At 48.2% G+C, this 15,952-nt stretch overlaps 1 protein-coding gene and 1 pseudogene across 2 annotated transcripts in view; both read left to right on the top strand.

The window, feature by feature from the left end:
• The window catches only part of LOC308492620 (tumor susceptibility gene 101 protein-like), a 73,881-nt pseudogene extending 62,975 nt beyond the window's left edge, over window positions 1–10,906 (top strand). The window contains exons 3-4 of the transcript in view: window positions 9,474–9,626; window positions 10,383–10,906. The product of the transcript in view is annotated as a tumor susceptibility gene 101 protein-like (transcript). The remainder of the gene's footprint in view (window positions 1–9,473; window positions 9,627–10,382) is intronic.
• The window catches only part of TBX5 (T-box transcription factor 5), an 83,101-nt gene continuing 76,551 nt past the window's right edge, over window positions 9,403–15,952 (top strand). The window contains exon 1 of the mRNA XM_081037058.1: window positions 9,403–9,626. The gene's annotated coding sequence lies outside the window, so the exon portion shown is untranslated. The remainder of the gene's footprint in view (window positions 9,627–15,952) is intronic.

Below are 15,952 nucleotides of genomic sequence, written 5' to 3'. Positions count from 1 at the left end.
CGGATGGTCAGGACTGAGGCTGTCTCACAGAATGGGGGAAGTTCAGTTGAGATAAGAGAGATGTGAATGAGATTTGAAATCCATCAAATGCTCTATTGATTGTGTATTATGAAAGAGGAAGCAAAAGAGAGCAGATTTTTTTTTTTTTAAAGAGCATAAGATGGGACCACCGTCAATGTCTGGGTCTCCAGGAGCAGACCCTGAGAGAGACAAGATTTCAAGTACAAGTAGTTGATTTGGGAGGTGATCCAGGAGAAACTAAGGGTGGGGGGGAGTGGGGCAAGAAAGGGAGGGAGCCAGTACAGGGTTCGCCGTGAACCAAGGCACCTCCGTGGAGCTTCATGCCACTGGGGAATTGTGGGGAACAGTGCAAACCGAGCACCCAGAGTAAGCCACGCTAGGAGCAAGGAAGCTGGAGTATTTCTATACCCTTGTTCCATTGATCATTGACTGAGGGCTGCCCTGGGGTGGAAGTGGCGATTCCAATTTGCCCATCAGCAAGCAGGGTAGGCTCCAATGGCTAGAGAAAGTCCTCAGGCAAAGAATTTCAGGTGCTGGCAGTTGGAAGGTCCACTAGCGTGCTGAAAAGGAAAATGTGAACAGACTCGAGCAGGCACTACCAGAGCCTCTATCGTAGGTGGCCACATTTACCTCTTAGATTTAACCTGCTGACAAGAGAGGATAGAGACTGTAGCCCTGGTCAGTTGTAAGGGTTGTCTACTGCTCAAGGGGTATGATCTTGTTTAATCCTGACAGCAACCTATGAGGTTAAGCAAGATTATACACATAGAGTGGTTTCTCTGTGTCTGGCAGGGAGTAAGCACTGGGTTGCAATGAGGTATTCTTCTTGTCATCATTATCACAGCAAAGGAAGGGACTCTCACCAGGAAGGGCAACTCAGAATCTCTTCTCCGTGGTCTTAGATGACCTTGGAGGGGCTTCATCCAACATCTGACTTTCTTTCTCCTTCAAAACAGATCCTGACTGCTTCTCCCCTCTCTCTGGTTTCCAAATGGGCAATCATCATGAGTGCTGAGCCTTTGGGGTTTCTTAGCAGGAAGACCCAGGGCAGCCATAAACTTCGAAAGTGCATCTCCCTACAGCCTGGCACAGGGCCCCCTCTTCCCTCTTCTCAAATCTTGGCTTGCATGTGTCTGGAAGTCTTTCTCATCCCACCCAAATGCCCATAAACCTCTTTTTATTAGTCTTTCCCCCTGTCTCCCACCACCCCCAGTCATTTTACAGAGGTTTTAATACATATATTAAGGAATTCATATCACTGAGAGTGAAGAAGGGAAAGTCGTTTTCATCCTTTCTTTTCTTTTAATCTACAAAAGACTCTTTTTATGTGCATTTCATAAATATCAGAAAACGTGGGCAAGAGAAAGAGGAAAAAGTATAAAAATATCCACAGACCAAAGCCCCCAAAGATAACCAAATCTATGTGTCCTTTTAAACAGTCTTCTATGCATAGAGATTCACAGGTGTCCTCTGGCTATTTATACTTTCATTTATTTTTAATAGGAAAGCATTCACATGGTTCTCATTTCCAAAGCTACAAAAGTACAAAGAGTGAAAAAATCTGCCTCCCATTTTTGTGCCCTGCAGCTCCATTCCCCAGCCCAGAGCAACCCTTGTCATTACTGTGTTTGGGTCTCTTTCTCCTTTTTTGTACACACTGGCACATACTTGACCCAGTGTTATGGGCCTTAGCTTTCTCTTAAGCCATGTGTTTCAGAGATGGTTCCCTCTTTCCCTCCTTTTAATAGCTGTGTAGTATTCCACTGTAGGGATTCGATCATGATTTATCTAACCAGACCCTTACTGCTGGGCATTTAAAATGTTTCCAATCTTATGTTATTCCGAACAATGTCGTAATGACTACTCTTGTAGCTACATCATTATGAAAATTTGCAAATGCATCTGGAGGTAGAATTGCTGGGTCACAGGGCATGTGTACTTGTTATTTTGATAGAACATTTGAACATTTTTAAGAAACTGCAATCAAACTATTTTGTAACCTGATTGTGTTTTTTCATTTACTTAGTGATGAGAAAGAGATGGGTAGATAGAAATAGAGATAGCAATATTGATATTAATAGAGACAGAGATAGAGAGACTGTTTGTATGTGAAAGAGACTACATGAAAAAAGTTCTAGAATATTAGGATGTCAGGCATATATTCCATTTTGCAGAGGTATCATCATTCATTTATCCCATTGTCAATTAGGTATTAATTAGGCTATTTCCGACTTTGCAGAATTAAAAATCATTGCAGAATTATAACTGATCTGTGGCAAATGAGAAAGCCATTTCCAACCACAAGATTCAATGCAAAAATATTAGAACAACGAATCAACATGCCACTCAGGCATTAAGGAGACTGAAAAAAGATGAGGAAAAACCCAGGTATAAAGAGTCCGGGTTTTGTTTTTGTTTTTAAATCAATAAAGAATGATTTTTTAGGTTTTGTGTTTTTTTTTAGGTTTTGTTTTGTTTTTTTAGGTTTGTTTGTTCATTTTTTGGGCATACAACATACTTTATTTACACAGTCAGTACACATACATGTTTTTCTGCAAGACCTATCATTCTTCTACTCCAAATCATTTAATGTTTAACATTTCCAGTTTTTATGACTCATTAATAACATTGTGGACACACTAAAAATTGAAGGCTAGGTAAACGAAAGAATCTTCCTAGTTATTTTTTTTTCTTCTCCAATAAGGACTCAATGTTTTAACTCATACTGTGCAAATAAATTATTTATAAATTACATTCTTCTCTTTTAAAATAAACACCATTCCTCCAGAAATTTAGATAAATAAAATGACATCTATTTATCACATTGACTCTCCATGCCTAATAACCCACAGCCTACCTCAAGGAATTGTTATCTAACAGCTAGGTCAAAAGTGCAAGAGTCCAGACTTATTAATTCTAAGCCTAGCCAGGCCATTGATTAGCTCTGTTGAGGGAAGAGTGGGAGGGGATGGCCTGTGGACACCTCAGTTCCCTGGGTCTTCTCCCCTCCAGGATGATACCATTTTCCCTGGCCTCAGCTTGTGTGTTTAACAATGTTTGTGTAGCACTCAGATAAAAGGCACAGGGCAAGACTTAAGTGGTTGTTAAAATTGTCAGCCCCGAAGTCATCAGAATTCCGATTGATAACCTGGACTTACAGTGAGAGGAGAATTTGTTTGCTTAGGGCGGCTGGTTTTCCCTTTTTAATGACTGGGAAAACTCCCCCAGGCCACTTGTATTTTGGAGCATTTTTATCCCCGGAATCTTAACTTTTATTTATTATTATTATTATTATTTATTTTTTTTTTTTTATATTTTTTTATAAAATCTGAGCTGCCAAAAAGGGCTCACAGGGAGCTTGAACTGATGTTCAGGAAAGACAGGGCTCAGGAACAAAGGGTCTCAGGGTGATGGGACAGTCATGGAAACGGAGCCCCAAAAAGGGGGCACTGCTTTGCCTAAGCACTTGGTGAGCTGGGGTCAGCTCTGCGCTCAGGACCAGGCTGTCTTCAACTCTTGGTCCATTGTTCTTTTCCTTCATGGGTACTTTACTCCCCTCCTATTTAACCCTTGTTGGACCACTCTCAGGGGCCCATCTCCCCATTTTTAACAGGTAGGTAAACTGAGTGAGAGATCACCCCACAGACATTCAAGGCTAACATCTAGAATGCCTCATTTTTGTTCTACATCATCTCTGCCCCCCAGATACCTTGGAGCCTCTATGCACAGTCTACTAGGCTAAAAGCCGGTCTGAGGCTTAAAAACAGCTAGCTGTGTAAGCGAATGGTTAGAGTGTCCTGGGTTATCACTAGAAAGCAGCCTGAGCCCCCACATCACATCACATCCTGAAGTTTTTAGGAGTTGTGACTTGGGGTCAAATCCTGCCACCACTGCTCCTCAGCTCTATGGCCAGGGGATGTGAATCTCCTTAGGCCTCAGTTTCCTCATCTATAAAATGGGTATAGTAATGGTTTACCTTATAAAGTCATGGGAATGAAATGAAATCGTCCATGTAAAGCTAAATTACATGGGTTGAATGAAAATGGTTTAAAAACCTATGCTTCGCAAAGTACCTGGCTCCCAGGATGCCCTCAACAAATAGTTATTTCTATGGTTGCTGCTACTACCATTATTGTTGCAAGGTGCGTGATTCCGGGCAAATCCCTTTCACCTCTCTATGCGTCAATTCCTCTCCTGTAAAACAGGCATACTATTTACTTGAAGGAGCTGTTTTGGGATTAAATGAGATCATATAGACACAATTCTCGACACGTAATAAATCTGAAATTAAAGCTAAGTATAATATTTACCTGTGATATTTTTCTATATTAAAAAAAAACATAGCCTAACTGGTAGGAGTCTCAGTTATGGTCGCATGACTTTGCACAACTGGTTTCCTTCTTCTAGGCGTGAGAGGCAATGACACCTACCACAGCAGTACTCAGATTGTGGGGGCATCCGAACGACCTGCCGTGAGTGTTAAAATAGCTGGTGATGTACATCAGAGAGTCTGGTTCATGAGGTTGGGGTGAGGCCGGGGAATCAGTGCTTGTAATCCATCCAGCCGGCGATGGGTTAGCAGGTGGTCCCAGGTACACACTGCGAGCCATACTTCAATAAAGGTGGGGCCATTCTGCACAAAACCACACAATATTAATTAACGAATCGATCAATTTATTCGTGTATCAAGTGGTTATTGGTGCCTCTCGTGTTCCAGGCACTGCAGCCAAGCTGACCCCGCAGAACCAGTGGAAGACCCTGTCCAGGGAGCTCACAGGCTGCCATGCTGGTGGCTGAGCTGACAGATTCTGTGTTCAGCTGTGAAAAATTTCCACTTCATCTCCCTTCTCTCAAAAGCCAGTGTGCAGGTTTTCTGCAGGCTGGTAAGTAAGAACACTTACTTCTGGTGGTTCCTTTAAGGGTTTCGGCAAGGGAGGGCAATCATTAACCTCGAAAATGGCTCTGTGCCTAGAACCTCAGCCCCTTTGTAATGGGACCTCTGCCCTGCTTCCCCATGGCCCCCAGGTCTCAGTGGCTCCACTGTCAGAAGGTTTCAAAGACCATTTGGAATTACTTAGCCCCAGGGTCATTGGGCCTCCCTCCAGCCCACTGAGATGCCCAACTCTGCCATTTTCCTGTTTTAGTTTCCCTGGGTTTGTTCATTCATAATAGCAACCAAATGTCCCCCAGGCCTAAAAGGCTCTCCTTCTCACTCCCCGTGGCCACAAGCCTGTGTATGTTAACGCCTGGCCTCTCCGAACAACCTCTTATTGCAAACCCACCTAATTGACTTCGCCCCTTTTCCAGTCCTCGCCGGCCGTCCTGGCCAGTTCATTATCGGACAGGAGTGGAAGCCTGAGTGGGCAGCACCCCCTCCTCTCACCATGGCTCCACTCTGGTTTTCAGGGTGTAATCAGGTTTATGAACCCCCAGAATCCAGAGTCGTGGCTGCAGGGGCAAAAGGAGATACGTGGAAGCTCTAAAACAAGAGCCCCAAAGGGGAAATGAACTTGAACTATGCTTTTAGCACCTATGAAATAACTGCATCATTGTAAACACTGAAAAGATTGTATTATGGAAAAGTTTCAGACATATACTGAAGTAGAAAAGACACTATAACGAGCCACGGTAATGTCATCACTCAGCTTCAAACATAGACATTTGCGAGAGGAAGATAGAAAAATACAAACGTTGCAAAATTCTGCGATCTTACCTCCCAGAGTTAACATCTTGATATAGACACACCATCTTCTTAATGTATAGGAAATACACACACGCAGACACACATACATATAAAGAAAATAGAATCATAAAAATATGTACTATTTAAAATCTACTTTTCTCACTTAAAAATGGATTTTTAGTGGCTACAGAGCAAAGATTGGATTTGTAGTGGCTACATAGTTCTCCATCTATAAAGTATAATTTTACCAACCTCCTATTTTTGTGTATCTAAGCTCTTAACTTTTTTTTTTGGTTGTTGTTGTTGTTGTTATGTGTTTCATTGCTATAGACAGATATTTGTCCACATTTCTGGTGATTTCTTTAGAGAACTTTTCTAGAAGGCAAACCGTCATGTGTGCACCTTTAAAATGAACTGCAAACTGCCAAGGTGCCTTCAGGAGGCTGTTTCCATTTGTGCTCCCCCCAGTATAGTAAACGAGACTTGCCGTTTCAGTTAAGATCCGTTCCCCAAAGATCCAGAATTGGAAGACCTCAGAGATTTGGCATGTATTTCTTATTATATTATAATTCTCCTTCCCCAAATAAGAGAGGTCGGAGCAGAGAGGTAAAGGGGGAGACATGGCTATAGTGGGAAAAGAGAATGATAAGTAGAGGAAGGAAAGGAGGGAGGAAGGAGGAGACAGAGGGAAGGAGGGAGGGAGGGAGGGAAGGACGGAAGGGTCACAGAGAAGCAGAGACAGAATAGGAGTGAGAGAAAACGGAAATGGAAGAGATCAAGAGTAAAAGGATGGATCATTATCCTTTGCTAGAGCGCTAGAAACTGTAGACCAGAAGACAGTGAGACGCAGATCAAACCATTGGTCATTATTATTCTAACAAGGAGCAGATACTGTGGGTCCAGGAACTCTTCTCCAAGGGACTACCCTTTGCCTTGCATGCTGGCCACTCCAACTTCCCTGAACAGATTCCACCGACCCTGGCCCTGCCCACCTGCTACTTGGGAGATAGATAGCCTAGCAGCCTTTACTTGGAGCTGCATGGGTTTGTCAAGAAGGCACTCTGTGTTTAAAAACCATAGGAACACAAATACCATTTGAGAAAATCCCTTGGCCTGCGTGATTTGAGCCAAAACATATAAAAAGGGAAATTTACAAAAATTAAGTGGTGATTGTGTTGGGGCTGGGTGTGAGGAATGGTATGAACTGGATGATTCCTTAAACTTCACTGCACCCTGGCAGGGATGACCACATGGGGAGCCAGGCCCAAAATAGGCCAGCCTCACCCCCCAGTTCCTGGTGTCCAGCGGGGGCTGATGTTACTCAGCCTTCCACCCTGAAAGCCTGCCCCTCCACACAGAGTGGAGAGTGGATAGGGCTCTGCCACGACTCTGAGAGACCATTTAAGGCTTTGAAAACCTCTTGCTCTGAAATGCAAGTCTAGTGACACCCCTGTGCCAAGAGCGGATGAGCATGTTTTGTTCCTGGGACATCTGCTATCTCTGATTGGAATGCAAGAGATGCCTGAGCTTTCCATCTCCTCGCTCCTGCCTCTCCATTCTCTGCCTCCCTCTCTTCCTCTCTCCCTCCCTCTGTTTGTGTCCCTAAGCAGCTAAAATGACCCTGAGCAGAACTTGATCGCGCACTGTTCCAAAGGAAACCAGCCCCATCAACGCCCTTTTTGTTGGTGTGTTTGCTTGGCAAAAATATCTTTTTACCTACAGTAATCAGTGAGTAAAAGCCCATGCTTTAAAAAAAAACACGCATCATCAAGTTAACCCAATAATCAAAATGCAAAGTGCCGAGCAGTTTATATTGTGAGTTCCATTTGCAATTTAAAAGGAGGCAGAAAACAAAAAGATATATCCAAAAAAGACGCAAGCAAACTTGGGTCTCAGCGGTGGAGCTCTGCAGTGGAGAGGCAAGGAGAGGAAACCAGAGAAGTACTGGTCAGGAGTCATTGCATGTCATACTCATCTCTTATTTGATAATCATGTGAATTTATTATTTAAAATATTATTATTATTATTTAAAGGTTAGCAGATCTGATTGAAATCCTGCTGTACCACTAGACATGGCAGTGTGGACATGTGACTTCGATGGTCCGTGGCTGTAAAATGGGACAATTGCATTGTCTCCCTCTGAGGGTTGTTGCAAAGCACAGATGAGTTAGGGCTGCAAAGCTCTTAGCACCGAACCTGACACCTGTGGTTAATATATATTGGCCCTTGTCATCATCATCATCTCCATCATCATCATCATTATCATTTTTAGTGTTAGGGGCTGTGGCTGTTATTCTACCTCTAGAGAACCTGGTTGATTGTTTGTTTGTTTCCTGAAAACCAGGAAACCCCTGTAATATCACCAACCGGCTGTTCTTTGAAGTTCGGCTGGCTGCTCCACCAGGGAGGGAGGGAGCCATGTGTTACGGTCCTGAAGCATATACGTCTTCCCTCCGCAGATCATTAGGCGCACGTTTGTCACATTTATTTTAAGGAAACTGGTAGGGAGAGGGTGGGTGAGGTTAATTGCTCCATGGATCCTGGGCGGCCCTGTTCTCCAGATGGGGGGAGGTTCAACAAAGCCTGGAGTGACCCCAGAGGTATGGAGAAGGCTCCCGCTCCTAGGCTGGACCAAACAGAGGAACCAGACTATCAGCCCGGAGAGGGGTGGCTGCAATCTAAGCTTTCACCCCTGGGACACTGGGCTAGCAGAGAAACCCACATGGTTTGGTTGCAATTCTTATTGAAGCCTGAGACTCCATCCTATCCAGAGCGAGTCAGGCTGGACCCCTCTGAGCCCCATTCTCAGGGCAAGTCAAGGGCCATTCTGTTTGGAACTCTTCACGGGCATGAATCATTTCATGGAGTGGGGAAGAAATGGTACGGGGCCTTCTGGGGTCTGACTGCTCGTCCTTTGAGTGGCAGGCTGCACGCCAAGACAAGCTAGTGAAGGCATCCTTTCCCTCCATCATCCAGACTTTCCCAAACCTTTATCACAGACCTACTGAGTGCCTGGGTGAGGCAGATTGAGGGCCATTTGGGGCTGATCTCCCTACAGCTCTCTGACTCTGGGACATCACATCACCTTTTTTAAGCCTCAGTTCTTCATCTGCAAAATGGGCAAAATAAAACTTCCCACCTCCTAGACATTTTCAAAGGATGGACACACATAAGGGCTCAATAAATAGTAACCACAATATCATTATTAATTTTTTTAGACTGCCTAAGAGGCAAGATTAGCTTTTTCTTGGAGAATCCTTTCTTATCTCTGAAGCCCTCTATTTTCTGAAGGTGAAAACAAATCAATCCATTAAACTGTATTCCTCAGCCCTGCCAGAAAAATAATCAGGAACACACAGCTGTGCTGGATGAATTGGTAGAAAATTAGCTCCCGGTGGATAGGAGAAGGAGGCTATATGGCCACTCAATGTTGAATTTCTGACCACCAAAAATATTCCTTTTTACGGACCCGCTGGAAGCTCTATAGATTAACAATTTTGGCCCAACTCTCAAGCACTCATCGCCCCCACCCCGACAAAGCTCCCCAGGCCCGGCAGAAGGTGTGACTTCAGACATAATGGTAAGGATGGGGGGGTGGGGATCGGGGCGGAATGCGGGCCTGTGTGTGAGGTGATTGTAACCAGAAACACCTCGGCAGGCATCTCGCTGCTGTCCTTAGTGGCCGCTGGCAGGCAGCCGGCCCGGCGTGGGGAGCCGGCCCGAGGTGCCCTGGCTCGCCGCTGACCGCCCCTCCTGGGCCGGCCGATAGCTTATCGGGCCCACTCCGGGGGCGCCCAGTGCTACAACCGGAAACAAGCTGGAGGCCCGTGGAGGCTGGATGGAGCGGATTGCGTCCCGGGGCGCCCGCGCCCGCGCTTAGGCTCCGCGGAGCGCAGATCGTCGCCCAGCCACCCGCGACCAGGTAAGGCATCAGGTGGATGTGCAGCGATCGACGCGCCTCCACGCCCAGGGGACTGCTCTCTTTGGGCTGGTATTTTATGAGCGAAGGGGTGGGGAGGGTGGAGACGGGGTGTAAGGTGGGAGCAAAAGCAGGGATGCTTTGGGGTCAGTGCAACTTCATCGCGCGCGCCGAGGGCGTCAGGATGGGGATAACGTGAGGGCAGGGGGAGAAGAGGTGCTGGGATGCAGAGGGCTGTGCACCCCCAGTTGCCGGTCAAGGTTCTGTGTCTTGTCACTTGCCCACAACTGGGCCTCCCCTGATGAGCCTTGTGCACTCTGTTCCACTCCGCTGCCAGCACGCATGTTGGGGAACCTGCGTGTTGGGGTGGGAAGACCTGTATTAGAAGGTGATTGTGGAGCATTAGGAAACGACAGGGATTTGGATGGAGTCTGAAGCCCTGAGTTTCCGTTCAGTCTTTCTGCTTTTTACTGTGCACTCCCGGGCTGGATGCTTAACCTCTCTGGGCCTAGCCTTCCTCTTGGAGGGAGAAATTCTAATAGCAACTAAGTGGATCGTTGGGCTTTAGTAAGACGATGGTTTGGAAGAGCGTTATAAAAATAGAAAGAGCCTTATTTTTTGGTGGTCTATTAGTATTAGAAAAATGTGGCACTGCCTAGGGAGAGTCAACAGGGAGCCCAGCTGGTTGTGGGGGGTGTTCCCCCAGGAGGGGCCCGGGTCAAGCAGGTTGAACCACGGACCCGCTTCTGCTCTGAGCAGGTGTCCGCAGCCTCGGGAAAGACGTTTGGGAGGAACGATGGCGATGGCGGGAGCTAGTGGTTCTCCGACAAGGGTTGCAGACATCAGCCAAAGGCGTCTCAGAAGCCTTTAATTCCAGGATCCCAAACAAGCGGCTCGGGTTGGGGCCTCTGGGAGCCCGCGGCCAGAGCCTGGCCCCCCAGCGCGTCTTCTCCAGGGCGCAGTCGGCTCCCCGCGCGCCCTCGCATTGGTCCAACCGCGCGCGCTCGGCGCGCTCCGAGTTCACTGGGGACAGCCGGGGACCCGCGGGCAGACGCGCAGACAGACAGACGCCGCGGTGCCGGGCGGTCTCCGGCTGCGCCCGGGTCTGTGAATCAAAGGAGGAGAGGACTCCTCCTCTCACCCTTTCACCCTGCCCTACTCTGCTCGCTGGGAGCACTGAGCGGGGCTCTGACCGGTGGGCACACATGGCCCGGAGCCCCCAGGCTTGCTGGGGCCCTTCCCTACGGCACTGGTCAGGGCTTATGCTCCATCTCTTCGCTTGAAGCAGGGGACCTTCATCTGTCCAGGGATCCAGCAAATTGTATGCAACATCGCCTATTGGAGTGTTGTTGTTGTTGTTTCCTTTTTTGGTGTGGAGAAAGGATACGTTTTAATCAGCTTCCCAGTAGGGTGTACATTCCCCCAAAGGTTAAGAACCACCTTTCCTCACCAGGATCTCAAAACCTTAACCTTAGTGCATGGCGGAACATTCCAGATTGTGTTCTTCTCCTACATGGCCCCTCAAGGCAGCTGGCTGCAAGATAGGAAACACACGCACACGCACCCCTCAGAAATGCCCCTTCGAAAAGTTTAAAGGGAAACTGAGGTCCAGAGAGGCACTGCCTCTGGCTCAAGGTCAGACAGCACATGGGAGGCTGAAAGCAACACTCAGGACCCTCGGCTCTTAACCTAATGTTCCTAGGAATCCTAAGTGTCATGGGTCCAAAATGGAGTCAAAATCAGCCTCCAAAATACCCTAGATTAAGGTGGTGGCTTCTGGTCATTGTTAGTCCTTAATGGCACATGCTACAGGGATTTGAAGGACAAAACCGGGTGGAGTGCACAGCTGCCAGCAGCATGGGAAGGTGGAAGGCCCCGCTTAGCTCTTCCCTTCATTAGTGGGTTTGTAACCTTTTGGATGACAAAGTATCCACAGAGAAGCTGATGAAAACTGAATTTTTTCTAGAAAAAGACACCAACGTACACAATTTTGCGAAGAGCATACAGTGCTCTGCAGGCCATTGATGGCCATCCGTGGAGTCATGGCAAAGGGATTTCACTTCGACTGGAAAAAGATCACAACCCTTGGGGGAGAGAGGCCGTTTTGAGGGAGACCCTCTGGGCACCGTGTCTCTGAAGAAGCTGTCCTTTGGCGTGTGAGACCCTCAATCACACACACACACTCCACCAGCAGACACGCACAGATACAGCGCGAAGGTGCTGGCGTGGTCCCACACACTCCTAGCTAGGCGTCCACAGCTAGCTGCGGGTAGCCAGGAGGAAAGTTCAAGTCGCCAGCCCACTCTCAGCTCAAGTGGTCTTTAACACCCCGGCCCCTTCAGCCTCATTGTTTATCCATCTGAACGACTCCCCTTCCCCAGCCCGCTCCCACCCCCACTTTTCCGAGGTCGACTATAAAAATAAACTATTTTTCCTTGTTAATAAATCTCCGCCCGGCGCCCTCTTTTAAAGAACTGAAAAAAAAAAAAAAAAATCACAGCGCGAGCGAGCAGAAAGATTAATCTCGAAGCAGGATTTATGTGGCGCGGGCATCCTCAAACAATTGGAGTCATAAAGTGAAATGAGATTCGGAGGCGGGTGGGGGAGGGGGAGGACCTCGGGAACCACAAACACGTTTGTGTAGCTAAACAATGTGGAAACTCTTAAAGACCCTTTTCTGCAGACATCTTGCAGCAACGGCGCTTCCCTGTCAGCCCGCGGGAAAGGGAGAGAGATATATTAACTGAAGACACGATCTAAAATTACTTAGGGGTTTTAAACATGCGGGCAATGGGGGCGGGGTGCTGATAAACTGTTGTCCATATTTCCTTCTCTCCGCGTATTATTTCCAAGATATTTCACCCCCTTCACAATGCCCCCTCCCTCCCCTCCCCTCTTTTCTCTCTCCATTCATTACGTTGACTAGTGTGCAGTGGCCGAAGCCTGGAGGGACTGGAGACCAGCGGGCAGGATCCTATTTTGCGCCAACGCGCGGGGCGCAATTGCTCCCGTGCGTAAAGACGCGGGTGGGGCGCACAGACTGAAGGCGCAGCGGCTTAAATCCGTCACATCCGCCCCTGGAGTGACCTTTCTCAGGACCCTTTCTGCAGTGACCTGGGGACACTTTAGGTTCTTAGGGGCTTTAGGGAGTCCAAGAAGTAGTTTTATGCGCGGCTTTGGGCAGGATCTCTTCTCGCCTCCAGAGTAAGGGCGAGTGAACACAGATGCCCAAACCGTTATGGGCCCTAGACCTGATCTGTAAGTTTAGAGCTGGTTACAGCCTCCTCCAAGGGTCCTGGCTTAGTCTGGCTGGGCTGCTTGGATTCAGATAGATACACACCTAGGGAAGAAGCAGACCCTCAGTGCTGTTGGAAGGACTTGTGGAGAATTGTAGTAAGTCTGGAGAAATTGGGGGCCACCGGCTCAGCACACGTGAGTGACCCTGGCCTGCAGAGCACAGGACTCACACCGTCATCAAATCCCTGAGTGAACTAGGCAGCCTCAGTTTATCAGCTGTTTGGAGCTCCGGTTTGCTCATCTGTAAAATGGGAATACAAGGGTACCTACCTACCCCTATTAGTTCTTAGGGAATTAAATATAAAGCTTGATGAAAAGCGTAGGTGGTCAATGAGTGTCAGATGTTATTGTGGTTATCACTTATTATGGCTGAGTGTGACTGCCTGGCAGGAACCACAAGACTGCCCTGTTATTCTATGCGGGGACGCGGGCCAGAGAAAGACATTTAGTGTCCCAGAAGGGATAAAGATAGGATTGAAAGCCCGATTTCTGGATTCCTTCATTCACTCAATAAATAATATCCCATTAGTTTCAGGCTCCGTTCTGGGCTCTGGGGACCCAGCTGTGACTAGGATGGACCTCTGCTCCGAGCAGCCCTCGGATCACGGGGGAAACCGATGTTAAAACCAACAGTGCCTCATTCGGTGCCAAACTCTTGCCTGTTCACTTCCTTAACGCCTTTCTGGTCACAGCTGGGGCGCTGCAGACAGAGCTCTGCCCCCAAGGGGGACACAAACGTGAAGGGTGCGCGTGTACACACACACACACACACACACTCACACACTCACACACTCACACAGGCAAAGGCAGGAGACATTCTGCTTCACCACGGCCGCCACTCAGCGCCAGCCTGTGACCCGCAGCGCAGCTTCGCCCAGGCCGCCGGCTGCCGCTGTCGCCCTCGCGGGGCAGGCGTCCAGCAAAACATTTCTAAACGTGTCTGGGCCCGATTCCGGAGTGTGAGGCAATCCCTCCGGCCCACGCTGCCGGCGGACCCTTTATTTAAGCGCGTTTCAAGCCGGGCAGCGCTCGTCAGCGCCACTTATGTCATCTTTTCTGGGTGCGCGCGGGCAAATGTGCTCCGCGCGCGCCCACCGACCCTTCCCTCCGAGTGGCCCCCACTTCGGCCCCGCCGAGCCAGGGATTTGCTCCAGGGGGGCTTGGCCGCGGATGAAAGTGTCCATCACCATGTAGTTCTCAGTGCCTCGGGAGTGTGGTGGAGGCGGAAATTCTAGCCAAAACCGCGCATTTTGAATTAAAACAAAACGAAAAACCCAGCTAAACTTTTTATCTTGGCTCGAAATCGCTGCCTCGTTATAAATTCCCCCATCATATGTCTCTTGAATTATCCAGGCGAAATTTCCAATTACCCAGATGTTATTATACTGACTTATCCAGAATTTCCTGGATTTGCCAGGCGGTCAAAAACGGCTCGTACGGGGACAATTGTCCAGATTCTGTTAGCAAAGAGTGAAATAGTCCTCCAGCTAAGACTCTGAAGGGTACACCGTCTCCTGAATTTTCCAGAAACTTCTGGAGTTTTTTTTTTTCTTTTGCCAAATTTCCCCCACGTCCCCAGGGCTGGGATGAAGGGAGGGAGAAATGGGTGTGGTGAGGACGGTCCACTTGGCCTCTTCTCAGACTTTGTGGGTTTCAAGGTGTTTTCCCTGCCTGGGGAAGAGTCCCCAAATTGGCACCAGGTTTCACAAATGAGGTACCCACTCCCCCCCTCACACACACACAGACAGAACTCCCCAACATACACACAGAAATAGAAAAATCACAGCGCTGCTTCGAGTCACCCAGACACTAAATCTCTAAACTTTCCCCAAATGTCCAGATAATTAAGTGTATATGGGAGAGGGAAAGCTAAGGCCAAAATTTCCGGAAAACTTTCTAGTTCCCTTTCATCTCTATTCTTTCAAGGAAGGTGTAGATACACGTGTTTTATCTTGAAAGGCAAAACAAAACAAAACAAAAAACCCTGTGTTTGTTTGTTTTAAACATCTCTCTCCTTGCACTTGGCAGCCGCTTGCCCCTCAAACCCAGCGGGAGGAACTGGGCAGCGGCAGAGTCGGGCCAGGGTTGGGGACGATTTTGTCGACTTCTGCAGCTTCGGAAACGTCTGTTAGATCTCACCGGGAGCGGATATCGGTTTGCCGGAGGCGCCCATTTCTGACCCTTCCGTTTCCTGGAGAGCCCCTGCAAGGGAGAGGGTTTCCCCGGCGTCCAGTACCTCCGACAGAGCCCTAGGATGAGGCCGGTTCTACACTAGCAGAACACGAGGTTTACCCACGGATTTGGATATTTGGAAAGGAAAACCTGTGGCCGGCTGGGGGCAGGGGTGGCATAAGTCAGGCACGACGGGTCTTGAGTCCTTTCCCTGGCCCTTCATCTTGCCAGAGTCCACATTTGCTTGGAAGCAAGAAAGTCTGAAAACCAAGACGGAGAGGTCCCCTCCCCGAGGCTCCTCGGGTATTGGGGTTGGTTATTGTTCTGTCTCCAGTTGTGGGGGACATTTTTGAGTGTCTAGAAAAGACAGTGTCCCCTTGACTTTTACAGTTGGAGGCTGGGGATCAAACTGTCCTGTGGTTGTGTCTGCGTGGGCGTCCCCCGCCTTCCCCTTCCAGCAGCACAGAAGAGGAGGGAAATTTAGGATATGTGAAGGATCCATCCTCTGTCCGCTAGGAAGCCTGGGGGGCTCCACCCCAATCACATTCCAGGCCCTGGACCACAATCGCGGTTCCAGAGACTTTAATCCAAGTTCATGGATCTCCTCCTCCTTGTTTTTATTGCACCCCAAGGATGTTCCTAACTCCCAAATGTTAAGAACGGTGTCATTTGGGACCTGTTTCCCTGCTGGCGGTCCCCCACCTACCTTGGGAGTCCAATTACACTGGACACCTCAGGTGAGGCTGGGAATGTAGGTGTTAAAATCAAGGGTTCTGGAGTTGGAATGTCTGAACTGTACCTCTCATCATTTGCTGAGTGACATTGGGCAAGCGATTTAACCTCTCTGAACTTCATTCTCA

The sequence above is a fragment of the Rhinolophus hipposideros genome (genome assembly GCF_964194185.1).
Source record: "Rhinolophus hipposideros genome assembly, chromosome: 24".
In the NCBI taxonomy this organism is placed as follows: domain Eukaryota; kingdom Metazoa; phylum Chordata; class Mammalia; order Chiroptera; family Rhinolophidae; genus Rhinolophus; species Rhinolophus hipposideros.
The sequence above is the reverse complement of the archived record's forward strand: the minus strand, read 5'-3'. Positions and strand labels throughout refer to the sequence as shown.